The 25,337-nt window shown below is 50.1% G+C and overlaps 1 pseudogene; it reads right to left on the bottom strand.

The window, feature by feature from the left end:
• LOC107122599 overlaps positions 1 to 24,999 on the bottom strand; it is a 58,520-nt pseudogene extending 33,521 nt beyond the window's left edge.
• Between the last annotated feature and the right edge of the window lie 338 nt (positions 25,000 to 25,337).

Raw genomic sequence — 25,337 nt, forward strand, 5'->3', positions numbered from 1 at the left:
GTTGCAGAATGCCTGACCTTTGTTGTGTCAAACATTGAATGCTGCTAAAGCAGCCTATAAGGCGCAGGCGGATAAGGGTCGGGTGGTGGGATTTGATTTGAAACCTGGGGACCTTGTTTATGTGTCTACAAAAAATATAAAGATGCTTCGCCCAAGTAAAAAACTGGGTTGGAAATTTATTGGACCTTTCAAAGTTCGTAAAATTCTTAACAATGTTGCTGTTGATGTTGAATTGCCTAAGAATTTGCGTGCCTTACATTCTGTTTTTCACATGATCTTATTGAAAAAAGATCCTGGCTCCTCATCCTGGAGGCCTTCGGGTACCCCCCCTCCTCCTATTATTCTGGAAGGGGATGAACATTTCGAGATTGCTGATATTCTTGACTCTAAGGTAAAACGTGGTAAGCTCTGGTATCTCATTGAATGGGTGGACTTCGGACCCCAGCACCGCGAATGGGTGGAAGAAGGGGATATTCGGGCCCCTTATATGCTTCGTGAGTTCCACAGGAAGTTCCCGACCAAACCGGGAGGTCTCCCGCCCAATCCGGGAGATCTCCCGCCCAGCCCGGGAGACGGTGGTTAATGTGTATTTTTGAGGGGGCAGTATGTCAGCAAGCTGCCATGGTGTTCTGTGTTGCTGGTACTTCGGTACAGTTGTTCCCCCCATCCCCCTCCTTCCCTGCCTGTGAGCAGTTATTGTACTCTGCTGTAATGCATAAGCCAAACAACTGGAGGTCGTCTTGTGGGAGTTCGCTTCATTGCCAGCTTGTTGCTTTTAGAGCCTGAGAACTGCACCTGTATATGTCTGGAGATAACTGGGTTCCCAGGGAAAGGGCGCGCAACCGTTTCCTCTCGCTCGCCAGCGGGAAAGTGACCCATTGGTTCTGTATCTGTTTCAAATCCCTTTATTATGCTTGCCCTTATAGTTTGTAGCCAGTTCTAACAAAGAACGTGTTTGAGTGTCTTTCCAATGCTTTGAAATAAATTTTGCTTTTCTTGAAAACGTGGATTTATTCTCGATGCTTGGGGATCCAACACCGGCTCACACATTTTTGCCTTAGCTCATGAAGGAGGGCTCCAGAGCAAACTGATTTATGCAGCAGCCAAACCGCTCACTCACAACTTTAATGCCAGTAGCTCACAAAGGAGAATTTTTGCTCACAAGACTCCACGGCTTAGAGGGAACATTAGTTCTCTGCTCCTAGACCTGGGCGAAGTCCAGCAACCGTTTCCCAATCCTGGCTTTTTTGCCGTGCTGGTGCAGTCAGGTTGTCTGTTGGGATTGAAGCCCCTGAGCTGGAACTTATTGCTGAAGCTGGAGTAGCAAGTAGATTTGAAATCCCCACTATCTCTGCCTCTGCCTGATGCTTTATAGGGACAAAAGGACTGGGACAGCTTTCCTCTGAAATCCTTCTCTTTGTTGGAAAAGGAAGAGGGCATAGTTTCCTTTTTCTCTTTAGTTTCTATTAGTACCTTTTCCCAGGAAGTTTCTCCGAACTGGAGCCTGCCTGAAAACTTGTCCACCGACAGATTAGATTTCAAAAGTGGGCCCACTTTCCATTGTTTTAGTCACAGGTTCCTCCCGACTACAACGTTGGCCGCCTGCGCCCTGGATCCAAAGTGAATGGTGTCGAAAGGGGCATCTGAGGTGAACTGGGCCGCCCTTTTAATCTTCAACAGAGACCTCTTGTGTACTAGTGGGCTCGGTTCCAGGGTCTAGAGCAGGTTGCCCGCCCAGACCACAACGGCCCTGGAGAAGTTGGAAAGCACTGCTGATGCTTGGATCACCAGCGAGGAGGTCTCATGTGATCTCTTGAGCATAGCTTTGCTTTTGCAGTCGATAGGGTCCTTTCAGACATTGTCCCCGTCTTTGGACAGGACTGCCCATGAATGCAATGCTACTACTGGGGCACCCACCAGAGGTGGTGTTCCCTCGAAGCTGAGTTAGTGTGAGCTAGCTCACAGTTTCTTAGCCCCCAGCTCACAGATTTTTTTCTTAGCTCAGGAAGGATGGCTCCACCACCTCCCAGGGAAGCCTGTTCTACTGAGGAACCGCTTTAACTGTCAGGAATTGCTTCCTAATGTTTAGTCGAAAACTCTTCTGATTTAATTTCAACCCTTTGGTTCTGGTCCGACCTTCTGAGGTAACGAACAGAAAACAACTCCACACCATCCTCTAGATGACAGCCCTTCAAGTACTTGAAGATGGTGATCATATCACCTCTCAGCCGTTTCCTCTCCAGGCTAAACATACCCAGCTCCTTTCACCTTCCCTCATAGGACTTTGTCTCCAGACCCCTCACCATCTTCGTTGCTCTCCTCTGGGCATGTTCCAGCTTGTCTATATCCTTCTTAAATCGTGGTGCCCAAAACTGAACACAATGCTCTAGGTGAGGTCTAACCAGAGCAAAGTGGTACCATCACTTTGTGTGATCTAGACAGTATACTTCTGTTGATACAGCCTGTGGCGGAACGGGCCCGCGTCAGCTGGCAGACCCCGCTCTGCCCACCCCTCTTTTGCCTGACCTGGCACCTGAAGGGGCAGTTTTTCACCACTGCCTCCGGGTATTGCTGCGACCACTGTCCCTGTCTTGGGCTCTGGTTAGGCGGGACAGCCTCCTAACCTCCCTCTGATGTTGCTAAGAACCCACCTCGGGGCTTCCTGGCAATCTTCGGGGCTCCCCTGGAGACTTGGCAACTGGCCATTTTGCCCTTGTTTTCCTACTCAGGGAGTCCCCAACCCACTCCTAGCGTGTCCAAGCGGCTGGGGGAACTATGTGGTACAGAGGGACTTCTCAATGTCAACAATAAAAGGATATATTTTGAGACCACTCAACTATATAAAGGTAACGGTAAAGGTCTCCCTTGCTCGAAAGCCAGTCGAATCTGACTCTAGGGTTGCGGTGCTCATCTCCGTTTCGAAGCCGAAGAGCCAGCGGTGTCCGAAGACGTTTCCGTGGTCATGTGGCTGGCATGACTAAACACCAAGGCGCACGGAACGCTGTTACCTTCCCACCGAAGTGGTCCCTATTTATCTACTTGCAATTTCTTGCTTTCGAACTGCTAGGTTGGCAGGAGCTGGAACTAGAGATGGGAGCTCACTCCATCATGCGGCACCCGGGTCTCAAACTGCTGAACTACTGACCTTCCACAGCCTGCAGGTCAGCGTCTTAACCACTTGAGCCACCGCAGCTCCTATCTCAACTATATACAGGCATATTAACAGGGAACTGAAGACTCAAAATAAAGGTGAATAATAAACCGCTCCATCTCTCCCTTCACTACGCATACCCTGCCTAGATGGTCTGCAGGGCAGGCACATGACCTGCTTTCACTGGAGGAAGTTAGATTAACACCACTCCCAACATGGCCTCTGCCTCCTGCAGACTCCAGCCGACAGCCTGACTGGCTCCAGACTTCAGGCCGACCCACCTCAATTCTCCTAGACTGACTTCCCGCCCAAAAGCTCCACTATCTCCAACAGCCCTTCCCGCCCAGGAAGTGGCTCTCACGCCAGGATGTGACGCTATGCATCGCTCTGGCAACGGGACTCCAAACAGCCCCGTTGCCAGAGCGACGCGTAGCGTTACATCCTGGCGACGGCGGTGCAACGCGTATCGCTGTCCCCTGCGGCAGGGATCCTGTGAAGACGCACGCAGCTTGGCAGCTCTACCTCCTATCTGGCCCACACCAACTTAAACATATACATAAAATGGCGTTTCTCCACACAGCCCAAAATCACATGTGCCTTTTTAGCAACCACATCACACGGCTGACTCATGTTCAGTGTATAGTCTACTAAGACCCCCTAGATCCTTTTCCTGCACCTACTGCTGCCAAGACAAGTCTCTCCCCCGACCTATAATTATGCCTTTGATTTTTCCTGTTGTTGTTCAGTCGCACAGTCCCCTCCTCCTGCTGCGATTGGTGGGCGTTGGTGGTGTTTCCATGATCTATGAACAAAGTTTTATTCAAGCTACAAGCTTTCCTGTGCATGCACACTTCTTCAGATACCACTTTTTAGAAAAGTTCCTCCCCTCTGTGGGGCAGGCCTTGGATACCCACTGGCAGCCCCAGCCCCACCCTGGGAAGGCATCTGGGTCTCCAGATGGGGCTGCGATTGACTCCAGGGCAAATAGGACTCCCCACACACACGCACAGAAGCCCCTTCTTACTCATCCAAACTGGAAAAAAAGACAAGCCTTTTGTTTGTTTGGAGATTAAAATGACCAGTCGCAGAACATCACTTTTGTCCTTTCCTGTACTGAAAGATGTGGATTATCACCTCCCCCCCCCCTCAAAACAAACAAAAACTCTTGATTCCAGAGCGGTGCCTGGCAGGGCTCCCAACCTCCAGGTGGTGCCTGAAGTTCTCTCAGGATTACCACCCGTGTTCCCTCTAAGATGCGTTAGTGTGAGCTAGCTCACAGTTTCTTAGCCTCCAGCTCACACGTTTTTGTCTTCGCTCAGGAAGGAGGGATGGCTCCAGAGCAAACTGATTTGTGCAGCAGCCAAACCCCTCGCTCACAACTGTAATGCCAGGAGCTCACAGAGTAGGACTTTTTGCTCACGAGACTCCCTCACACAAGGGGGGTGTATTGAATACACAACCCAGAGCAGACAGAGACCCGTTCCCCTGCAGAAAAGGGCTGTCCTGGGGGTGGGTGGGTGGTCTCTGTGGCGGCCTTCTCTTCCCCTCTGGGGTCCTCCCGCCCACCCCTCCTCCCCAAACCGGGCCTTTCCCAGAATCCTGCCCCCAAAATCTACAGGAATTTGACATCCCGGAGTTGCCCACCCTCCGCGAACCCTGGCTGAGAATGACGATGCCAGCCTCCCTCCCGTCCAAGATCTAGTCAAGGCTTCGCCCCGCCTTACTTCCAAGGAGACCTTCCCGGGATTCCGGCTGCTTTCCCCTCCTGCTGTTGCAGCCCTTCCAGACCTCCCTCGCCCCCTCCCCTGGGAAAGGAGCCGCTCCTCTTCGCCGCCCCCTCCTTGCTCGGCCTCTCTAGCAAACCGCTCTGTGGGCTTAACCCTTTCAGGGCTGCAGACCAATGCCAAACGCGTCCTCCTCCTGTTCTCGCGGCGAGGAGCTTCGGCCAGGCGGCCCTCGGCGACGCCCCCCTATGCTGCTCAATGGAGTGTGTCTGCAGGGGGCTGCGCTCCTAGAGGATCCCCCCCACCTGCTTTCCAGCCGTCTCAGAAAGAGGAGGCTGAAGCTGCCTCCCAGATCCTTATTCATCCTCCATCTAGTCTGGTGGTCCCCCCCCCCCCCAAGGGCTTACTGTGTCGTCCCCGGGAGTAAACTGTCCTCTTGCAGCGCCCAAGAGAGAGAAGGAGAAAGGGGGAGATCCCTGCCTGGGAAGGTGTTATGTAAAAACAACAACACTACAGATAAGATTAGAATTTCAACACCCAATCCACATACAAAAGAACCTCCTCATGAAACTTCCTGGGGGAAACAAGTACAGCACGGGTCCTTCCCTCAGCGCCAGCAGGTAAACGAGGGACCGGAGGGGAATGCTGTGCGCCAGCGCAATCACACCATGGGTGTCTGGAGGCAGCCCATGGCAAACGTTTACTAGTACCTTGGAGGTACTCGTTTTTAAATGCGCATTGTCAGCGGTAAGCCACGGGTGCGCTCCACTTCCCAGATGTTGGGGTGTGATCGCGCCCGGATAATCCGCCCACCTTCCGTGCCTCTCCCGCAGCAACTTTGCCATGTGACGGGGCCATAAATTACCTGCCAACCATTTTTCTTCTCACCCTGACACAGGGAGTACTCCATCTTTCTGTGTTATACCTCTTGAGGATGCCCGTCACAGCTACTGGTGAAACATCAGGTCCTACAATGCCAAGACCAGGGCCACGGAAAATCTACAGCACCTAATGTTATGTATTTGCTTGATTACATTGCTTAAAGTAAACTAGACTGAGCTTCAGCCACAAGCTCCATTGACTCTTGGTATCCTGAAATCTGCAACAGGATGGCGGGAACAATTCCTATTGGTCCCAAGCACTCATTATGGATTGGACATTACTGTTCTAGGGGGTGTGGTTTTCCCTGGTTCAAAATTTATACATTCTGTTATATATAACAGAAGGAGAAAAAGCGGTTGGCAGGGAAGAGGAGGGGGAGGGGAGAGAGACAGCAGAGGCCTCTCCTCCCCTCCCCACAGGTGTCAAGGACCTAACCTTGATGGATCCACAGTCTGGTTCACTAGCAGGGAGTTCCAGGCGTGTGGGGAAGGGTGTGTGTGCAGGGCTTTTTTTTTTTTGTAGAAGAAGCCCAGCAGGAACTCATTAGCATAATAGGCCACACCCAACAACAGAAATTCATTAGCATATTAGGCCACACCCCATGTTATGAGAAATGTGGTCATCCAGCCACACCCACCTTTTGCTTCTTATTTTGTTTACTTTGTTCCTTGTCAAAACCCAGGGCTTTTTTTGTAGCAGGAACTCCTTTGCATGTTAGGCTCTATCATGTCACACCTCAGTCGTCATTTCTCCAAGCTAAAGAGTCCCAAGCGCTTTAACCTTTCTTTAAAGGGAAAGTGTTCCAAATCTTTTATCATTCTAGTTACCCTTTTCTGCACTTTTTCTAATGCTATAATATCCTCTCGGGGGTGTGGTGACTAGAATTGCACACAGTATTCCAAATGAGGTTGCACCATCGATTTATACCGGCTTGTGATTTATACTGTTGTGATACTGGCTGATTTGTTCTCAGTTCCCTTCCTAATAATCCCCAGCAGAGCGTATGTCTTTTTTATTGCAGTTGCACACTGTCTCGACATTTTCAGCGAGTTATCTACTACGACTCCAAGATCTCTCTCTTGGTCAGTCTCCGCCAGTACGGACCCCATCAACGTGTATTTAAAGTTAGGATTTTTGGCTCCAATGGGCATCACTTTGAACTTGGTCATACTGAACCCCATTTGCCACACTGACGCCCAGTCACCCATCCTTGACAGATCCTTTTGGAACGCCTCACAATCCTCCCTGATTCTCACCAACCTGAACAATTTAGTGTCATCTGCAAATTTAGCCACTACACTGCTTACTCCCTACTCCAAATAATTAATTAACAAGTTAAAAAGCATTGGACCTAGTACTGAGCCCTGCGGTACCCCACTGCTTACCACCCTCCACTGTGAAAATTGCCCATTTATAGTCACTCTCTATTAATTAGCCAGTTTTTGATCCATAAGAGGACTTGTCCTTTTATCCCATAACTATTGAGCTTACTTAGAGCCTCTGATGTGGAACTTTATCAAAAACTTTCTGGAAGTCAAGGTAAACAACATCTATTGGGTCCCCCTTGTCCTCATGTTTGTTAACCCCCTCAAAGAACACTAACAGAACCCATGCTGAGTCTTCCTCAATAGTTACTGTAGATTTTCCAGGTTGTGTGGCCGTGGTCTTGGCATTGTAGACCTTACGTTTTGTCTATCAGTTTTAAGGCCTCCTCTCTCGTCACCTCAATCTGACTCAGGTCTTTCAACACCCCTCCCGAAATCAGTGGTTCTGGAGTGGGCAAGCCCTTCTTATCTTCCACAGTGAAGACAGAGGCAAAAAATTCATTTAGCTTCTCAGCCATTTCCCTATCATCCTTCAGTACTCCTTTTACCCCTTGGTCATCCAAGGGCCCCACTGCCTCCCTGGCTGGTTTCCTGCTTCTAATGTATTTGAATAAAGTTTTATTGTTTGTTTATTTATTTATTGTTTCGATTTATTATACCACCCTAACCCCCGTGGAGGTCTCTGGGCGGTTTACAGAGGGGGTGCTAGTCACATTTTTACTCCCTAAGGCCACATTTGTTGGATAGGGGATGGGACTGCCTACCGACACCCAGTGGTGGTTGATGTTCTTCTATTTACTCGGCTCGGCTCTTCCCAGTCAGTTTTTTCCCGGCGAGATGTTCCTTCTGGCGATGTTGTTGGTCTTTATGTTTTTTGCAATACTCCTCATATTCCCTTTTTGCCTGCCTGATCACAGACTTGTGTTCCGTTTATCAGTGGCTACGAGAGCCAGTTTGGTGTAGTTGTTAAGTGCACGGACTCTAATCTGGGAGAACCGGGTTTGATTCCCCACTCCTCCGCTTGCACCTGGCTGGATGACCTTGGGCAAGCCATAACTCTGGCACAGCTGTCCTTGAAAAAGAGCAGTTTCTGTCAAGAGTTCTCTCAGCCCCACCTACCGCACAGGGTGTCTGTTGTGGGGAGGGGAGGGAAAGGAGTTTGTAAGCCGCTCTGAGACACCTTTGGGTAGTGAAGGGCGGGGTATAAATCCAATCTCCTCCTCCTCCTCCTCCTCCTCGCCATGGTGAGGGAGGGGAACCCCCACATTCAGAGGGACTAATCTTCTAAATCCCAGAGCCAGGAGGCAACATCAGGGGAAGGCCTCGGCCTCTATGCCCTCTTGTTGAGAACATAAGACCCCTGCTGGATTAGACCATGGGGATCGAGAAGGAGACAATCTCAGGCCCACCCGACTTCCTCCGGCATCTTTCATGAACATCGGATCTAGTTCCCATAATGTGCCTTTCCAAATCTGGCGCCCCAACCATTTTCAGCCATTTGGCTGACAGATGCAAACAATTAAAATAAATCCAAATGGAAGTATTTTCTACAGTTTCCTCTGCAGGGGGATTTTCTTTTCCATTTGACTAGAGGAGCATTCATTCCTTTGGGCCACTTGTCTGCGGTCTGAAGGGGAACACCCCAGACATTTATTTACCTCATAAATACACTTTGTGGTTATTTATTGTATTTACACACCACCTTTCTCCACAGTGGGAGCTTACATTGTTCTCCACTCCTTTATTTTGACTTTAAAATGACCTTGTGAGGTAGACTAGGCTGAGGAAGAGAGAGACGGACCCAAGGTCGCCCAGAGCAGGCTTCCATGGCGGAGTGGGGATTTGAACCTGGGTCTCTTGAATCCGAGTCCCACACTCTAACCACTCCCCCACACTGGCTCTTTCCCAGAGAGAAAGATGGATGGAGAGTGATAACCAATCCCTCCCCCCCAGCCTCCAGTCCGGGGCTGATGGTGGAGCCCATAGCCTGATAAATCCCATCTTTGTCGACCAGCCAGGTCTCAGTCGTGCAAGCCAGATCGATCTTGTTCCCCTCTGTCAAACCAGGGAGGAGCGCAGACTTATTCCTCGTTGATCCAGCATGACACAGCATCAGAGAAGAGAACGGAGACCCCTGGGCCTGAACCTTCCAGATATTCCCCCCCAAAAAAACCTATTTCTCCCCTGCTTTCCCTCTTGGCTCAAGGCAGCCCTCGAGACAGTAATTCAAACAGTAACAGTTAAAACTGAACGAAACACCCAAGTGCCTCCCTTTCCCTTTGGGCCGGAGGGGATGCAGATCACCGCCCTGTCTCCTGGGCCCTCTCTGGCACCCCTCCCGCTTCCCCCCTGACATAACTCCCCACTGCACTACTTTCGAGGAAGCTCACCCAGCCTCCTGCCCCAATCGCAAGCCAAAGTCAGCCAAAATGAGAACTGTGGAGTCCCTGACATGCCAACCCGGTCTCCGGAGGCAGCCTCAGCACCCCTGGAGAGGGCCAGCCAGGGCATCCCGCCTGGCAATGGCTTGCAGACAGCAGAATTCGGCCCTGCCCCTGTGGGGTGACACAGCAGGGAAGTCCGCCCTCCAAGTTGTAGGCCCATCTTCAATAGCCCTACAACCTAGGGGGTGGACTTAACTATTGTGTCTGCCAACAGGGGTGGGAGGGCGGACCTCCCTGCTGTGCCCCCCAACAGGACCCACTGGCACACCCACCCAGCAGGGTCAGGCAAGGAAGGAGGAACTCCCACTGCACGGCGTGGTCTGCAGTCTTCATGTCCCGGCAGCAGCCAGCTGGAGGAGGCAGGGCAGCCATTGAAAGGGAGCGGAGGGTGAGGCTGGAGGCTGCGCTTGCTCAGTCACACCTGATTGGCAGCTGCTCCTGCCAATCAATTCAGGAGGTTGGGGGCAACCCTGAAGCGGAGGGTGGCAGGAAGAGGAAGGGGACATCATACTCCAGGCAGTTGTCCCCCTGAAGGGCCAGGGACTCAAGACATGGAGGACAGGTTAGCCCTCTTGCTGGTGAACTGGCTACCATGGAGAATAGTGGAAAGAAAGGGGGAAGGCACGGGGTGCTGTTACTCCCCCTCCCCCTCTCTAGCCGGAGGCCTGCTGGAGGGCTCCAAAGGGACCCTGGAGCAGTGCTCCCTCTCAGCTGTGGAGTCCTGAGCAAAAATTCTACTTCACAACCTACTTTGTGAGCGATTTGGCTACTGCATAAATTGGTCTGCTCTGGAGCCCTCCTTCCTGAGCTAAGACAAAAATGGGTGAGCCGGAGGGTAGAAAACCGTGAGCTAGCTCACACTAACTCAGCTTGGAGGTGTTGTACACACTGCTTATGAAACACTTAGTACTCTGCCACTGGCTAACAGTCAGTTTAACTTAGTAGGTGCTCTTAACGCTTCCATGGTGCATATGTTAAGTGCCTTTGATGATTCTAATCACAGTAACTGAAATCAATCATGAAATATTCAGATATTCACTTTGGTTCATTGCTTAAAAGCATTCTGGGTAAAATACTAAATGCTGACAGGCAATCCTACTACAGTGATCTTGCTTGTTTTTGCCAATCGTAACTGCTCATGCCCCTGATGTCAGTTTGCTTGCGTTAGCTGAAGAACACTGCATGATGTACTCATATCTGCTACATTAAGATACTTTTAGAATTTCACTGCCTGGGAAGAAGAAAGCCTATTGTTCAACTGAAGAAGGTATATTTTTGCCTGAGAAAACACAACCCACAGGTTGGAACCCAATCAGAATGGTGTGACGGATATGTGACAAACTTTGACGGATTTTGTGATTTATTTCTAACTGTCCTAGGGGGTATAAAACCCTATGTCTCCCATTGTAACCTTAGGGAGAGCTGTGGGTATTCGAGGATTCAAAACTTTGTTTTACCTGTACTTTTCCTCCTTTATTAATAAAGTTTTAGTTTGGATTCTCCTCTACAAGACTGCCGAGTCCTTTCTCAAATTGGGCTGGGGGAGCACCACCCTTGACGGAGTTTCTGTCCCACAGAGGGAACACTTCTCTGGAGAGTCCGCTGGCACTGCCCAGCCCTGATGGTCTGGAAGACACTCCCGCTAGCCTTACCAGATTGCCAGCCACAGGTGGGCATCAGCCCCCCCCCCCAGCTCTAGCCCCGTCCTGCTACTGGTCTTCACTCCAGCAGGAGCAAAAATGGGGAGTGGGAAGCGGCCTCACTTCTGGTTGGGCCTGGAAAGGATGCAGGTACACTTCCAAGGCCTGAGCCAGGCTGTTCATGATGTAATGTTCTGAAGGTGGTTCATTCATACGTAGCGTCCTCACAAGTCAGAGCGGCTTGACTGCACAGAACAGACACGAGGAGGCCCTTTAGCTTCTCGCTAAAGTAAACCATAACACACATTTATTGATGTTGACATAAGGTTATCCAGACATCAGAAAACAGGCTCAAAGCTCTTACCAAATGACAATCCATGAAAACCAATAGAAACATCCAAACATATTGAAATAACAGGGTGCTTGAGAGCTGGCAGAAGACAGTATACAATACAATACAAATACAATACACATTTGACTTATATACTGCTCCTTCCCGAAGGCTCGGAGCGGTTTACAGACAATTTAACATTCTAACTAGGGCCACAATGCTTTAGGGGGAGAGGTGAGTGCCTACCAGGTACCCAGTGGGTGTGTTCTTTTTTCGCAGTTGTTCTGCCGGCTTTTTCCTTGGTGGGTTCTTTCCTTCTTTCTCCAGGCGGCGGTACCTTCGGGTCAGATGTAGTTCTACTAGCGACCCCTTTCGGAGCGGTCCTCACGGTGAGACTCTGCTACGACCGCAGTAGCTGGCCTCCATCCTGATAGGCTCCAGCCTCCCTGCGTCGCCGCGTCACCACGTCGCTCAGGCCAATCTCCTCCGGATAGCTCGTCGCCCGACACCAGTGCGACGTACAAATTTCTCAGGGGATGGATCTCTCTGGGAAAGGACTTTCTAACCTAGAGTACAATTAAAAGGGAAACAAGGGTATGCAGAGCACATTCTTTCCCCCCCTTTTTTTTAGTATATTTGGGGGGGAGATAGACTGGAATGATGATAGGAGTTGAGCCAGGGATTCTCTCACCAACAGCAATGACATGAGTCTGGTACTGTTCTCAAAAAGCCCTTTCAGGCCAGTAGATGGGGCAATTGCTAAGAAACCATTTCCAAACGGTTGAAATCTTGATAAGATCTCCCTTCACTGGTTACTTAAGGAGGTTCATTCAAATGTGATTCTCGGCTGCCAAACTTCCTGGCTCTTCTCTGGCATGGAGAATCAGGTGTTGACTGAGCTGCACATTCGATGTGTCACTTTTTCCACACTCCAAGCTTTTCTGTGGTTTCTCTGCCTTTTGCAGTTTGAAGTGTCTAGTAAGGTCTGTTTCTGAGCAAACCTCAGTCTGATCAGCTATATGGGCTCTCCCCCAGCATACCTTCTTTGATGTGAAGATCATCTGCCATTGAAGCACTAATAAAATTTCTCCCCCCTCTCCAAATTCTTTAACACTGACTTAAGATTTGTGCATATTCTGAGCATTTTAAAAGTGTTTCTCCACTCTGTGGATCTTTCAGGCTAGGTTTTCCTTCAACCAAATTCTATCCTACTAAATTCAACAAAGGGAGGGTGCTCTACCCCACTTATTCCCTGGGGCCCAAATAGGCCACCCTGGGTCCTTGTTCCCGCCCCCTTTCCCTGCTGCTGATGGTTGCCACTCCAGAAGCCAATCAGAGGACTGTTGAGGCTTTCCCCATTGGCTCCCATCTATGCCCCCCCCATTGCAAAGCGTCTGGCCTCCGGTCACCCCTCCCTCCCAGGAGCTATTTCTGGTGCCTCCATTGCTGGGGGGAGGGGGAAGAGGTGCACCCGGCTGAGGACGTTTCCTTGTCGCCACCCGGCTCTTTGTCAATTGGCCAGGCTTCTGCCTTGGTGGGAGGGGCTTCTCCCTGGGCTTCTGCAATAGCATCCACCCTCTCGGGGACCAGCTGTTTGACAGCCTTTCCTCCACATTGGCCAAGGAAGTCGCCATGTCTTTTCCCTCCTGACCCCTTCTGGCTGTCTCTGTGGCTTCTGCAGGGGAGAGGGGAATTGCTGGCTCCCCAGGAAAGTCTGAGACCTGGAGCATCCCCAACAGGGCATTCCTCCCCTGTGAGGATTTGTTAATATTGACTAAGGCTTCTTGCCATCCGTGGATCACTTTCTAGGCTCTGTAGTAACATGCTTTCTTTCATGTGCCAATGTTTCGAAGTTGAGTGTGGGCTGATTTCTAAGAGACCTTCCCACCATCTAAATTTGTGTGGCGCCATCCCTGTGTGGATTCTTCAGTGCTGAGTAAAGCATGACTGCCGACGGAAGCTCTTTCCACATGTTGAGCATTTGTCCCATTTCTCCCTGGTATGGATTCTTTGATGTCGACTGAATCTCTTCCCACCTTGTCAGTGATTAGATGGTTTCACCCCATGTGAATTCTTAAGATGTTTAATTAGCCATGATTTCCTAGAGAAGCTCTTGTCACATACGGCGCCGTTGGGTAGTCCCTCTGCTGTGTGTATTCTTTGAGGCTGGTGAAGGCTATAGTTTCGAACTTTCGATTAAAACCGTTTCCACATTCTGAGCATTGATGTGGTTTCTCAGCAGTGCGAGTTGTTTGATGAGAGGAAAGGTGTGAATTCTGTCTGAAACTCTTTCCACATTCTGAGTGCTGATAAGTTTTCTCTTCTTTATGTATTCTTTCATGGCTGGTTAAAGTATGGACTCTGGCAGAACCTTTAACAACATTCTGGGTTATTTATAGCCTTTCATTCCTGCATAGATTCTTCCATGTTTAATCATTTGATTTCCAAACTGAGCAGCTAGAGATGGCCACAAACCACATTTTTGTGGCTCAGTTCATGGTTGAACCACAAACTGAACCATGACGTTATATGAAACAGGAGGTTGATTCACAAACCAAACCATATTGGTTCGTGACCCTGCCATTTATACCAGTGATTTCTGCAGAGTGTTGAAAGCCACGACAAGCAATAAGCAGTGGTTTAAATGGCTAAGAGCATTTTAGCACTTCCCACACTCTGAGCATGGATATGGTTTCTCTCCTGCAATGATTCTTTGATGGTAAGTGAGGGGGCTACTCTCACTGAAACTTTTCCCTCATTTTGAGCACTGTCATGGTTTCTTTCGTGTATGAATTTGTTGATGGGAACTGAGGGAGCCACTCTGATGGAAACTCTTTTCAGACTGTGAACACTGATATGGTTTCTCTCCTGTACGGATTCTTTAAGGGGAGGTGAGGGAGCCACTTCTACAGAAACTCTTTCCACACTCTGAGCATCGATAAGTTTTCTTTCCTGTATGGATTGTTTCATGGGAAGTGAGGAAGCCACTGACACGGAAACTCTTTCCACATTTTGAGCATGGATATGGCTTTTCTCTTGTATGGATTCTTTGATGGTAAGTGAGGGAGCCACTGATACGGAAACTCTTTCCACACTCTGAGCACTGATATGGTTTCTCTCCTGTATGGATTCTTTGATGGCAAGTGAGGGCAACACTTTCACGGAAACTCTTTCCACACTCTGAGCACTGATATGGTTTCTCTCCTGTATGGATTCTTTGATGGCAAGTCAGGGCGCCACTTTTACGGAAACTCTTTCCACACTCTGAGCACTGATATGGTTTCTCTCCTGTATGGATTCTTTGATGGCAAGTGAGGTCATAACTCTGATGGAAACTCTTTCCACAGTCTGAGCACTGATATGGTTTCTCTCCTGTATGGATTCTTCGATGGGATGTCAGGGCACCACTGTTACGGAAACTCTTTTCACACTCTGAACACTGATATGGTTTCTGTCCTGTATGGATTCTTTGATGGTAAGTGAGGGAGCTACTGACACTGAAACTCTTTCCACACTCTGAGCACTGATATGGTTTCTCTCCTGTATGGATTCTTTGATGGCAAGTGAGGTCACAACTCTGATGGAAACTCTTTCCACACTCTGAGCACTGATATGGTTTCTCTCTTGTATGGATTCTTTGATGGGACCTGACGTCACAACTCTGACGGAAACGCTTTCCACACTCTGCGCACTGATATGGTTTCTCTCCTGTATGGAGAAGATATGAAGGTATAGTATGAAGACTGCTATTCTCATCAGGAAAGTTAATGGATTTATTATTATATGAAATACCATCATTTCTTTTTAAAATAATTGTTTAGGTCTACTTTCAAACAATGAGGAGGCAGCTCCAAGAGGGACAGATGTGAACTAGGACCAATTTCATGGTTCAGATAGAATATTGGTTAGCTACAAAGATGATAAGAATTAATCCTCAAACTGTCCCATATGTGTGAATAAATGCACAGTATTAATCGTTTGTTAGCTGTTATCATTTTAGTTTCTAATTTTTGTCACAGTTCAGTTTGAATTATGAAGTTTCAAATGGACCCTTTTAAGCCATAGGACCTAACGGAACACTCAAATGAAACGTGAGAGTGGAAAGGACACCAGTACAATCTCCTTTGTTTAAAAAATGCTGAGTATCCTCAAAATAAGTAAGCGGTAATAGTACATAATTAATTCCTTTGGCCTCAAAACATCCATCTTGAGAAGTTGCCAGCTGCATCTCTTTGCTACTATGTTCTTTGGCTTCTTCAGATCATTCCATCTACAGCAATTAAGGATGGGCATTTTCCAGATTTTGTCCCAAACCGAACCGAACTGACCCCATTCCCAGACCAGTTCTCGGACCAAACTGTGGCCAGTTCGTGAACCGGTCCGGATGCAGAAAATACCCCCAGGGGCCCAAATTCTCAGCATAATTCCAACTCACTCTCCTCAATGTGCCCACTAAGTTTAGTCCCTCTTGGAGTTTGGGGGGCCGAGCTACAGGCCCACAAAGAGAATGCCCACCAAGTATGGTCCCTCTTGGACTTCAGGGGGCCGAGCTACAGACCCCACCAAAGACAATGCTTTTCAATGGGACACACACCCCCGCCAGTTCAGAAGCGATCAAAACTGACCCGGGTAAGCTTGAGGCCTCCAACGTGCACAGTCCGTCCCTGGGGTGGCCCTCCACGTGCCCCACAAGTCATACGCCTGTTGGGTCGGGGGGGGTCTGAGTGTCGGACTTCCAAGACCAGTGCCCCCAGGAAACTGCTTGTGGGGGACATGTCCAGTGATGGTTTCGCACAGTCCAGAGCAGAAGTGGTTCCGCTACAGGCACCCAACTCCCAGAGGGCCTCCGCAGGGACTACCCGCATGGCTGCAGGTACCTCTGTCTTCCTGGGGCCAACCACTAAACCCTTTGGACATGAAGACTAGTTGGGTCTCAGCCTCCCACCCTGCCCAGGAAGGTGACAGGGTGGGTGGTGCTCTTTCCCCGGGCCTATATACCCTTAAATGGCAATGGGATCACCGACCAGGGCAGAACCTCCCACCCAGCCTGGGGCTCGGGGAACACCCTCCACCCGACAACATAACTGGGAAGGGCCGACCCTCCCACCCTTCCTGGGGCCTGGGGAACACGCCCGGGGGCGGGGTCGCTATCTCCCTGGGCCCACCCTCCCCCTACTGGCAAGATGATTACTGGGCAGGGCCAACACCCACGCCCTGCCCAGAGCCCAGTGAACATCTGCATGGGGGTGAGGGCGCTTTCTCTCTGGACCCCACCCTCCACCCACAGGCAACGTGGTTACCGGGCAGGGCCAAATCCCCTGCCCAGGTCCTGTGGAACAGCCACATGGGGGTGGGGGCACTTTTTCCCCGGGCCCCACCCTCCACCCACTGGCATCGTGATACCCCGGCAGGGCCAAACCCCCCACCCTGCCTGGGACCCGGGGAAAACCTGCATGGGGGCAGGTGGCTCTCTTTCCCCAGGCCCTACCCTCCACCCACTGGTGGCAATTTGATTAGTGGGAAGGGACAGACCTCCTGCCCTCCCTGGGGCACGGGGAAAACCCACATGGGGGTGGATGGCTCTCCCCCGCACCTGGCAACACAGTTCACGCTTCCACTGATGAAGTTGTGCGCTTCAGAGGGCGATGCTTCCCTTGATACGGGGGGTCACACATGCACGCCAGCCTGAATTCCCGCTCCTCGAGGAGCAGATGCAGGCACTGATCAATGCCATTGCACAACCTGTTGACCAGGGCCCTGGACTCAAGGGAGAACCTTGGTTCCCTCAGGGCCTGGCTGCAGCACAGACTCTGCACAGATCTCCAAAAAAGGCAATGTTCGGCCCGGATTTTGGTTTGGGTTTTGGGTCCATGCCCCATGCCTAATAGCAATATTTGAAATATATTGTGTCTTTTCTTGATGATCATGCATGTTTTCCCGCAGAAAGAGGGGTTCCCATGAAGCATCGAAGGACTGACCTGCTGACTGCGGGTCTCCTGCGGAGCCCTGGAGAAAGAGGCCTTCTTCTTGGAGCCAGGAGATTAGGGGAGGTGCGGAATCCCAGCGTCCTTCTGGAAATGAAAAGAGACAAGGATAAGAAACTGCCAGAGTCAAACCACTGGCACATCCTGCCCCGCACTGAAAGCTCCAAATGGCCTCTGGCTCTCCAGGGTCTCAGGGAGACAGACAGCATTTTCACACCATTCTCGCTGAGATATTTCTTAGCTGTTGAGGATGGATTTGGGGACCTTCTCTGTGGAAACCAGGTGCTTCACACACCCTTGCTCTTCCCCCTTCCCATAAAGACTGTTTATTTCTTGGAGTCTGGATTGGAACACTATTCAGGAAATCGGAACCATCTTGCTCGCAACGCGGTCTAGAAAGCATCGCTCTGATCTCTGCAGGTCAAATGGGAGGAATGAAGGACTAGAAAGTCCCGGGTTCAATCCCTATCACATCCAGTTGAGTCCAGAAAACAGGTCCAAGAAAGGCCTCGGCCTGAAATCCTTCTGTGTATATATACATATATTTATTTTAGAAAACAAAGTAAAGTTGTAAAGGGGATATAGAAATGAAACGGGGGTTGCATAACACGATTATGTATATTTTAAAAATTATATATCACAGACTGTATTAAACAAAAGGCATTTCTCCCCAACACCCCCTTCAACATAGTGTTTAAAACACTATCCATAAAATACAACGGTATTTACTTCTGTTGAGGTATATTTCTAGTCAACATTTTAGATTTCACATTTCCTAACACTTAGATTTACATTATTGGTTTCATCTATTCTACTGTGAGGCAAACCTTCCCCTGACCTCCCCTCAAGGGTTCATGTGAATAGTAACGGGTCTAGTTCAGCCTGCAGGTATTACTAACTGGTTTCTCGGCCTGCATCATTCTTATCGTCTACAAGGCCCAAGGTGGAGGTGGTCTGATGAACTTTTCATGAGAACCTGCCGCCTGAAGGGGTGGGGGAGAGCTAGAGGTGATGCGGTAACCTTCTGGAGAGGCTCTGATTGGATGTCATGCTCACCTGATGTTGGTGGGCCAAAAACTAGAATTCAGCAAAGGGCTCAGCGTGAAAGAAGCTAGCTGAAATCCCGATGGAGTGAGCCCTAAACTGCGTCCTGCTTGAACCACAATTGCCAGCGACGTAGACGGTGTCTGAACTGTAGCCTGTGACTTTGGAGTTTAATGTTTGTGTCGTCTAATGCAAGCCCTGAAAGCGTCAGTGGAGCTAGCTTTCTTGTTTTCTTACTGCATGATTTTAGAGTGGCGGGTTGGGGTCCAGATTGGAGCGCCTTGACAACTTTACCTAGTCACTGTCACTTTTGACACTAAGTAATGTATAAGGCAAAGCTTCTTTCTTGCCTCCTCTCAAGGGTTAATGTGTGTAGTCACAGGCCTGGCCTTCCTTGCAAGAGTTGCTCCTTAGCCTCTCGGCCTGCCTGGCGCCTGATCAGGGTGGAAGAGGGGCAGTCAGCTTCCCAGGAGAACGTGTCATCAGTGATGGGAGGGGGAAGACCAAGAGAAGTGATGGGATTTTCTAGAGATTTCTCCTGGAGACGTGTTGGGATTGGGTGTCGTCATCACCCGACAAGAGGGGCCCAAAACTAGAATTGCCATATGGATCCAGAGGCTGGCTAGCTGGCTGAGATCTTCATGGACCGCAGGCCTGACACTTTGCTTCACAGCTGCTGAGATCGTAGACCATGCTGATTAGAGGCCTTCATTTGGTTGTGAGTTTTGGTGCCACCTGACAAGATTTCTAAACAGTGTTAGGCAGATTATTGTTTGGTTTGCTGTTTGAGCTTATTTAATCTGTTGTTAATTCATTGATTTGTCTGATTTTTCAGTAAACTCTAACAGTATTTTTCAAATAACATCTGTTTGGTTATTTGTGTGCACTTGCCCTGGGAGCCCACGGGGTCCGCCTGTTGACTCCTTGAGATAATGTATCAGAGTACAGAAAGAAAACCCATTATATATCTTATAATAAGAAAGTAGAAGATATTTCTGCTCAGGATCCACTTGAATATCCAGGTTATTCAGGATGTTCCATTTAAAACTTATTCTCATCCTGCTTCTACATTTCAATGCATTCATGTACAGAAATCTTGTCGAGTTGCTGTCTATGGGTGTGCGGAGGGCAGGTTTGGATGGAGAAGGTCTGGCTTCTACCCACCCACAAGTTATTTATTTATTTGTTTGTTAGATTTATCTACCACCCTTCCCGCAAGCGGGCTCCGGGTAGGTAGCATCAGAAGTTACAAAAACATTTAAAACCACTTAGCACAGTAAGTATTGAAGGCAGTTAAAACCAGTTAAAAGTTGGCAAAATATGCATTACGTTATAGGCCTAACAGTTGGATAGATAGAAAAACAAGAGTCAACAACAGAGAATGATAATGTCATCCTGCATGGGCAGATGTCACAGGGCGGCTTTTAACAGGGAGACCAAATAACTGGGCGTCCGCCAAAAGCCTGGCAGAATGGCTCTGTTTTACAGGCCGTGCAAAACTGGAGTAAGTCCCGCAGGACACTGATCTCAGTCGGAGGCATGTTCCACCAGGTAGGGACCAGGATGGAAAAGGCCCTGGCTGAAGTTAGGTGGATGTCCTTTGGGCCAGGGACAACCCATAGATGTCGGTCAGTGGAGCGCAAGGCTCTCTAGGAAGTATATGGGGAGAGACGGTCCCTTAGATACATCGGGCTTTAAAGGTTAATACCATCACCTTGAAACGAATTCGGTACTCAGTTGGTAGCCAGTGCAATTGGCGGAGCACCGGCTGAATGCGCGCCTGCATAGGAGGAAAACCACTGTAGGGCAGTCCCCCTAATCCCTACATTGGCAAGGCAGTGAGTCAACAGATTGTAATCGACTGTGTCAAATCTGCTGTTAGATCCAGAAGCAACAGCAGCGCCACCCTGCTCCAGATGTCCCTGGAGGTCATCCGTGAGAGTTACCAGTGCCGTCTCCGTCCCATGGCCAGGACAGAAACCGGACTGGAAAGGGTCCAGGATAGAGGCATCATCCAGGAAAGCCTGAAGCTGCTCAGTTGCCACCCTCTCAACTACCTTACCCAGGAAAGGCAAGTTCGATACTGGGCGGCAGTTGGCTAGGACCACAGGGGCCAATGATGGATTTTAAAAGAGCGGACGTACCACAGCAACTTCAGTCTCGCTGGAAAAGTCTCTGGCAAAAGGGACAGGTTGATAATCTCTTCCAGCGGGGCCCAGACATCATCCCCGCAGGCCTTGAAAAGCCAAACTGTTATTTTCTCCCCAGAAATCTTCCACCTGTAATATGGGGACAGTAACGGTGGCCTACCCTGCAGGGTTCTTAAGGAACTGCACAGTGATCCATACGAGGCATAACTAGCTCCCCAAAGTGCCTCCTAAATTGGCAACAGACTTGGATCTGACACGGAACCAGGGCTCCCCTCCCTGGAGACTTTAGAAATGGCTGGCCAGGAAAACCAGAGGAGGAACCTTTCCCCGCTTCTTCCACGGACAACAGTAGCAAGAGAAATCTGTCCCCTGAGGAAACACGAAAGGGATTCTTACCCACAGAGACCACCATCCCATAATTTTTCAGCATCACCTCCCTGTACAGCGCTCTCTGAACCGGATCCAGCAAGGCCCATTCCTCCGCGGTGAAGCACACGGTCACCTCCTCGAAAGACACTCGTCCCTGGAATCAGAGAACAGTTTCCTTCCTGAAGAATCCTGATAGGCGGGCTGTGTGAGAGCATGTGGCCAGGATCTCCCACCCACAAGGAGATGTAGACAGTGAATGAAGATACTTCCTGGCCGGTTAAGATTGAAAGAGAAAGCCCAGAGGAGATCACACCAGGGACCCTTTGGAGCCCCAGAAGTCAAGGGCAGGAGAGGGGTCTTCTAGAGGTTGTACCTGAGGAGGGACCACCCAAACCGAACCCTGTGGACCCTCCCCCCACAGGAATCTTCCCCTTACCTGAGCTGGCTGCCCGGCTATTGACTCCACTGCAGCATAAGAAGGAGGCGATCTAGGCGCTGTCATTTTGCTGCCTGCCAGGGTGGGCCAGTGATTTGCATCTTTCACATACAGGCAGGGCTAGTTCTTTTCCCGAAGTCTGAGGAGTTCCCCTTCGGAATCGGAACTTCTCCTCTGTACAGAAAAGATCTATTTCAAGACAGTCTGTCTCCATCCGTCAACAAAATAATTGAAAATGACCTGGGATTCAGCCTTGGAAAACAGGGTGATCCAGAGTGGATCAAAGGGTGAGGTGCTCAAGAGGCTGATGGATCCCCCTGGATTTCCAGATGCTCTGAGGGAGACAGAGATCTCAGTCCTGGAATACTGGAACCCCCCCAGGCTGGGGAAGGGGACGCACCCTGATGCCCCTCCTCCCTCAAATTGGCACCTGGCCCAGGTTTCAACTCTAAGGCAAGGGAGTTGAAGAGATTGTTGAAATGTAGAGGGTGTACCTCCCATAGGGGGACAGCGCTTTCCTCTTTTAGATGGGGTGCAACTTTCCTGGGCATGTTAAGAGTCTGGGCGAGCTACTGAATCTGGGTCTTTGGCTGGGGAAGCAGACACGTTGGATGAAAATGTGGTTGCTCTTATTCTGCAGTGCCCATCCCTCCCCCACGGCACCAGAGGGGCTTTTTGAGTGTTTAAACTGGCAACTAAATATCAATGTAATGTTATAATAAGCGTTCATTAAAAAAAAGGAATGATATGCCTTTCCCCTGATCTCTCCACAAAGAAACAGGCTTCAGAGGGGTTTTTTTTTAATGAAAATTGGGCATTCAGAGTGTGTGAGACACTGATTATTCTAATATAAGGGTCTTCAATTGCCCTCTAATATTGAGGGAGAAAAACTGTCCGGCCCAAATGATAGCCCATCTAGGCTTTACTTGAGATATTTTTGAAAACTTTTATTTTAAACCAGATCTGGGAAAGAGCACAGAAAAGCCAATGAAAGCCTGGGACGTGTGTGTGTGTGTGTGTGTGTGAGAGAGAGAGAGAGAGAGAGAGTGAGTGAGTGAGAGAGAGAGCAGCAGAAGAAACCCCTGCACCATTGAACCCAGATCAAGTTTTCTGTGTGGAAATACCCACACTGAAGCATCCCGCTTCTTATTCCATCTCTATTTCACTAACAATTTCACCAGGAATCTGCGGGGGGGGGGATTCTCTGGCAATCTCTAAGCTTTGCTCTTGGAAGCAAAGGACGGGGGGGGGCAGCTGGACTTGGAGACTGGCGTGGTGCTTCCTCTTGGGACCCCTCCCCCTTTGCCGGAACAACAAGGTCGCTGCGACTCCTGAGGAATACCCCTCTCCGTGGTCCCCAACACTTTCCCTCTACACACACAGTAAGAACATAAGAGAGGCCAATGCTGGATCAGGCCAAATGGCCCATCCAGTCTGTGTCACCCCCACCCACCTTTTAGCTGCCACCCGTCTTCCGCAATATTTATTGCTTATTTCCTTCATTTACCCCCCACACCTTACTCCACAGGGGGGACCAAAGCAGCTTACATCATTCTGAAGCTTTAACCTCAACACCACACTGGCTTTCGTGAGGATTGCCAACCTCCTGGTGGGACCTCTAAATATCCCAGAATGACAACTGAACTCCAGACGACAGAGATTTCTCCCCCTGGAGAAGAGGACGGACGGCTCTGGAGGGTGGATTCTAGGGCATTAAATTCAGCTGAGGCCTCTCCTCTCCCCAAACCCTGCCCTCTTCAAACTCTACCCCCCAATCTCCAGGAATTTTCTAACCTGGAGGTGGCAACCCTGGTGGGGAGGGCAGGGTATAAATAAAATAAAATCAATCAATAAACAAACCCTAGCCAGGCCTGGCCCCAAGGAGCTCTCCCTCCAAGGCCAAAATGGGCCCTGCCCCCTCCCCCCTGCCTTTGAATGGACTGAAATTGAAGCCTGCCTCGGTTGCCTAGCAACAGTCACTGAGGGAAGCCCTTGCTTCAAGTGACAATAGCTGCTTTTATAATTTTTGGATTTTTTAAGCAGCCCAGTGGGTTGGGTTTTTTTTGGTTTTTTTTTACATTTCACATTTTCCTGCCAACCTAAGGCCCTTTTCAGGTTTGTAGAAAGGTCTGTCTCGCCTGTTCAGAGCTCCAGTCACCAGACTTAAGTATCCAAAGATATCTTGATTTCGCTATTCACATATAAGATATCAAACACATCACAGAGAAGGGTGGGAGAGAACCCTTCTTCTGGACACCCCGCTTTTCTATCATATTATTTATTTTATACCTCATTCTTCACCCTGGGGACCCTAAGCAGCTTCCATGTTCCTCCTCACAACAAACCTGCGGGGTAGGTGAGGCCGAGATTGTGTGACTGGCCCAAGGTCAGCCAGTGAGATACCATGGAGGAGGGAGGATTCGAACCTGGGAGTCAAATACACACACACCCTCAGTGGGATGGACTCCAGGTCAGAGACAGGACTTGTCCCATGAAGGGAAGCAGGAGGTCTTCTCCAATCTTGTTTCATACTCCCACTTTCTCCTCAGCTGCAGGGGCGGCCTGGATGGGTCAGCCTCCTGTGGAAGGGAATGAGCTGCAGTCCTTGGGCATTTTGGGGACTTTGGTTTTGCTCTTCTATTCTTTGGGGGCAGAGAGACCCGCCCTCAAGGCACCAGATCTCCCCCCTCCCCTCAGAGAGAGCCTCTCCCCCTTTCTCTGACCAGCCATGCAGACTGGGCCCTCTATGATGGGAGGGAACCCTCTCCTCACCACCTGCCCCCCTGGACTGAACCGCCGGGGGTCCCTTCCAATGTTCCCTCTAAGCTGCAGAGTCTTGTAAGCAAAAATCCTACTCTGTGAGCGACTGGCATTAAAGTTGTGAGCCAGCGATTTGGCTACTGCATAAATCAGTGTGCTCTGGAGCCATCCTTCCTGAGCTAAGGCAAAAATGGGTGAGCCAGAGGCTAAAAAACTGTGAGCTAGCTCACACTAACTCAGTTTGGAGGGAACACTGGCTCCCTTCTGGGGCAGATTAAAATGAGCAGCCACAGACTGTCAGGTTCGTACATCTAACCTTCTCTTGTACCGAAAGACATCATCGCCTCTCCCGCCCCCGCCCCAAATTCCGCCCACCGAGTGGCACGATACTAGGTCCTCATTGGGTTGTCAACCTCCCGGTGTGGCCTGAAGCTCGCCCAGAATTATAACTGACCCCCAGCTAAGAGAGATCAGTTCCCCTGGAGAAAATCGTCGCGTCGGAGGGAGGACTCCAGGGCACAGCTGAGCTCCCAGATGAGTCCCCCCCCCCCAAAAAAAATATATATACGTGCAGGAATTTGCCATCCGGGAGTTGGCAGCCCAATGACAACCGTGGTTGAGACCGATCCGGGCCTTCCTCCCTTCCAAAATCTCAACGCTTATCCCACCCCCCGACTCACTTCCAAGGGCGCCTTCCCGGGGCTTTCCCCCGCTGTCGCTTCTCCGCAGCCTCTCCCCCGCCTCCTTCCCCATTCAGAAGTAGAGCCTCCCCCCCCGGAAAAGCGCTTTCCCTGTTTTCCGCCACCACCACCCCCTGCTCGGCCTCTCTTGCAAACAGCTCGGCTGTTTCAACCCTTTCCGTGCTGCAGAGGAAGGGAACATGCAACATGCGTCCTGCCCTCTCCAAGAGGAGCTTCAGCCCGGCAGCAGCTCAGTGGGGCGCCCTGGAGGAACCCCGCACGGGGGGGGGGGCTGCGCTCCCGGGGGATCCCCCGCCGAGGACGTACTCAGGCAATGGCTGTCCTTCGTTTTGGTCCGTCCCTTCTCCGGGATGGCTGAGCCGAGGGGCAGAGTCATAAGAACATAAGAGATGCCAA

The sequence above is a fragment of the Gekko japonicus genome, unplaced genomic scaffold (assembly GCF_001447785.1).
Source record: "Gekko japonicus isolate JY-2015 unplaced genomic scaffold, Gekko_japonicus_V1.1 scaffold1563, whole genome shotgun sequence".
Classification (NCBI taxonomy): domain Eukaryota; kingdom Metazoa; phylum Chordata; class Lepidosauria; order Squamata; family Gekkonidae; genus Gekko; species Gekko japonicus.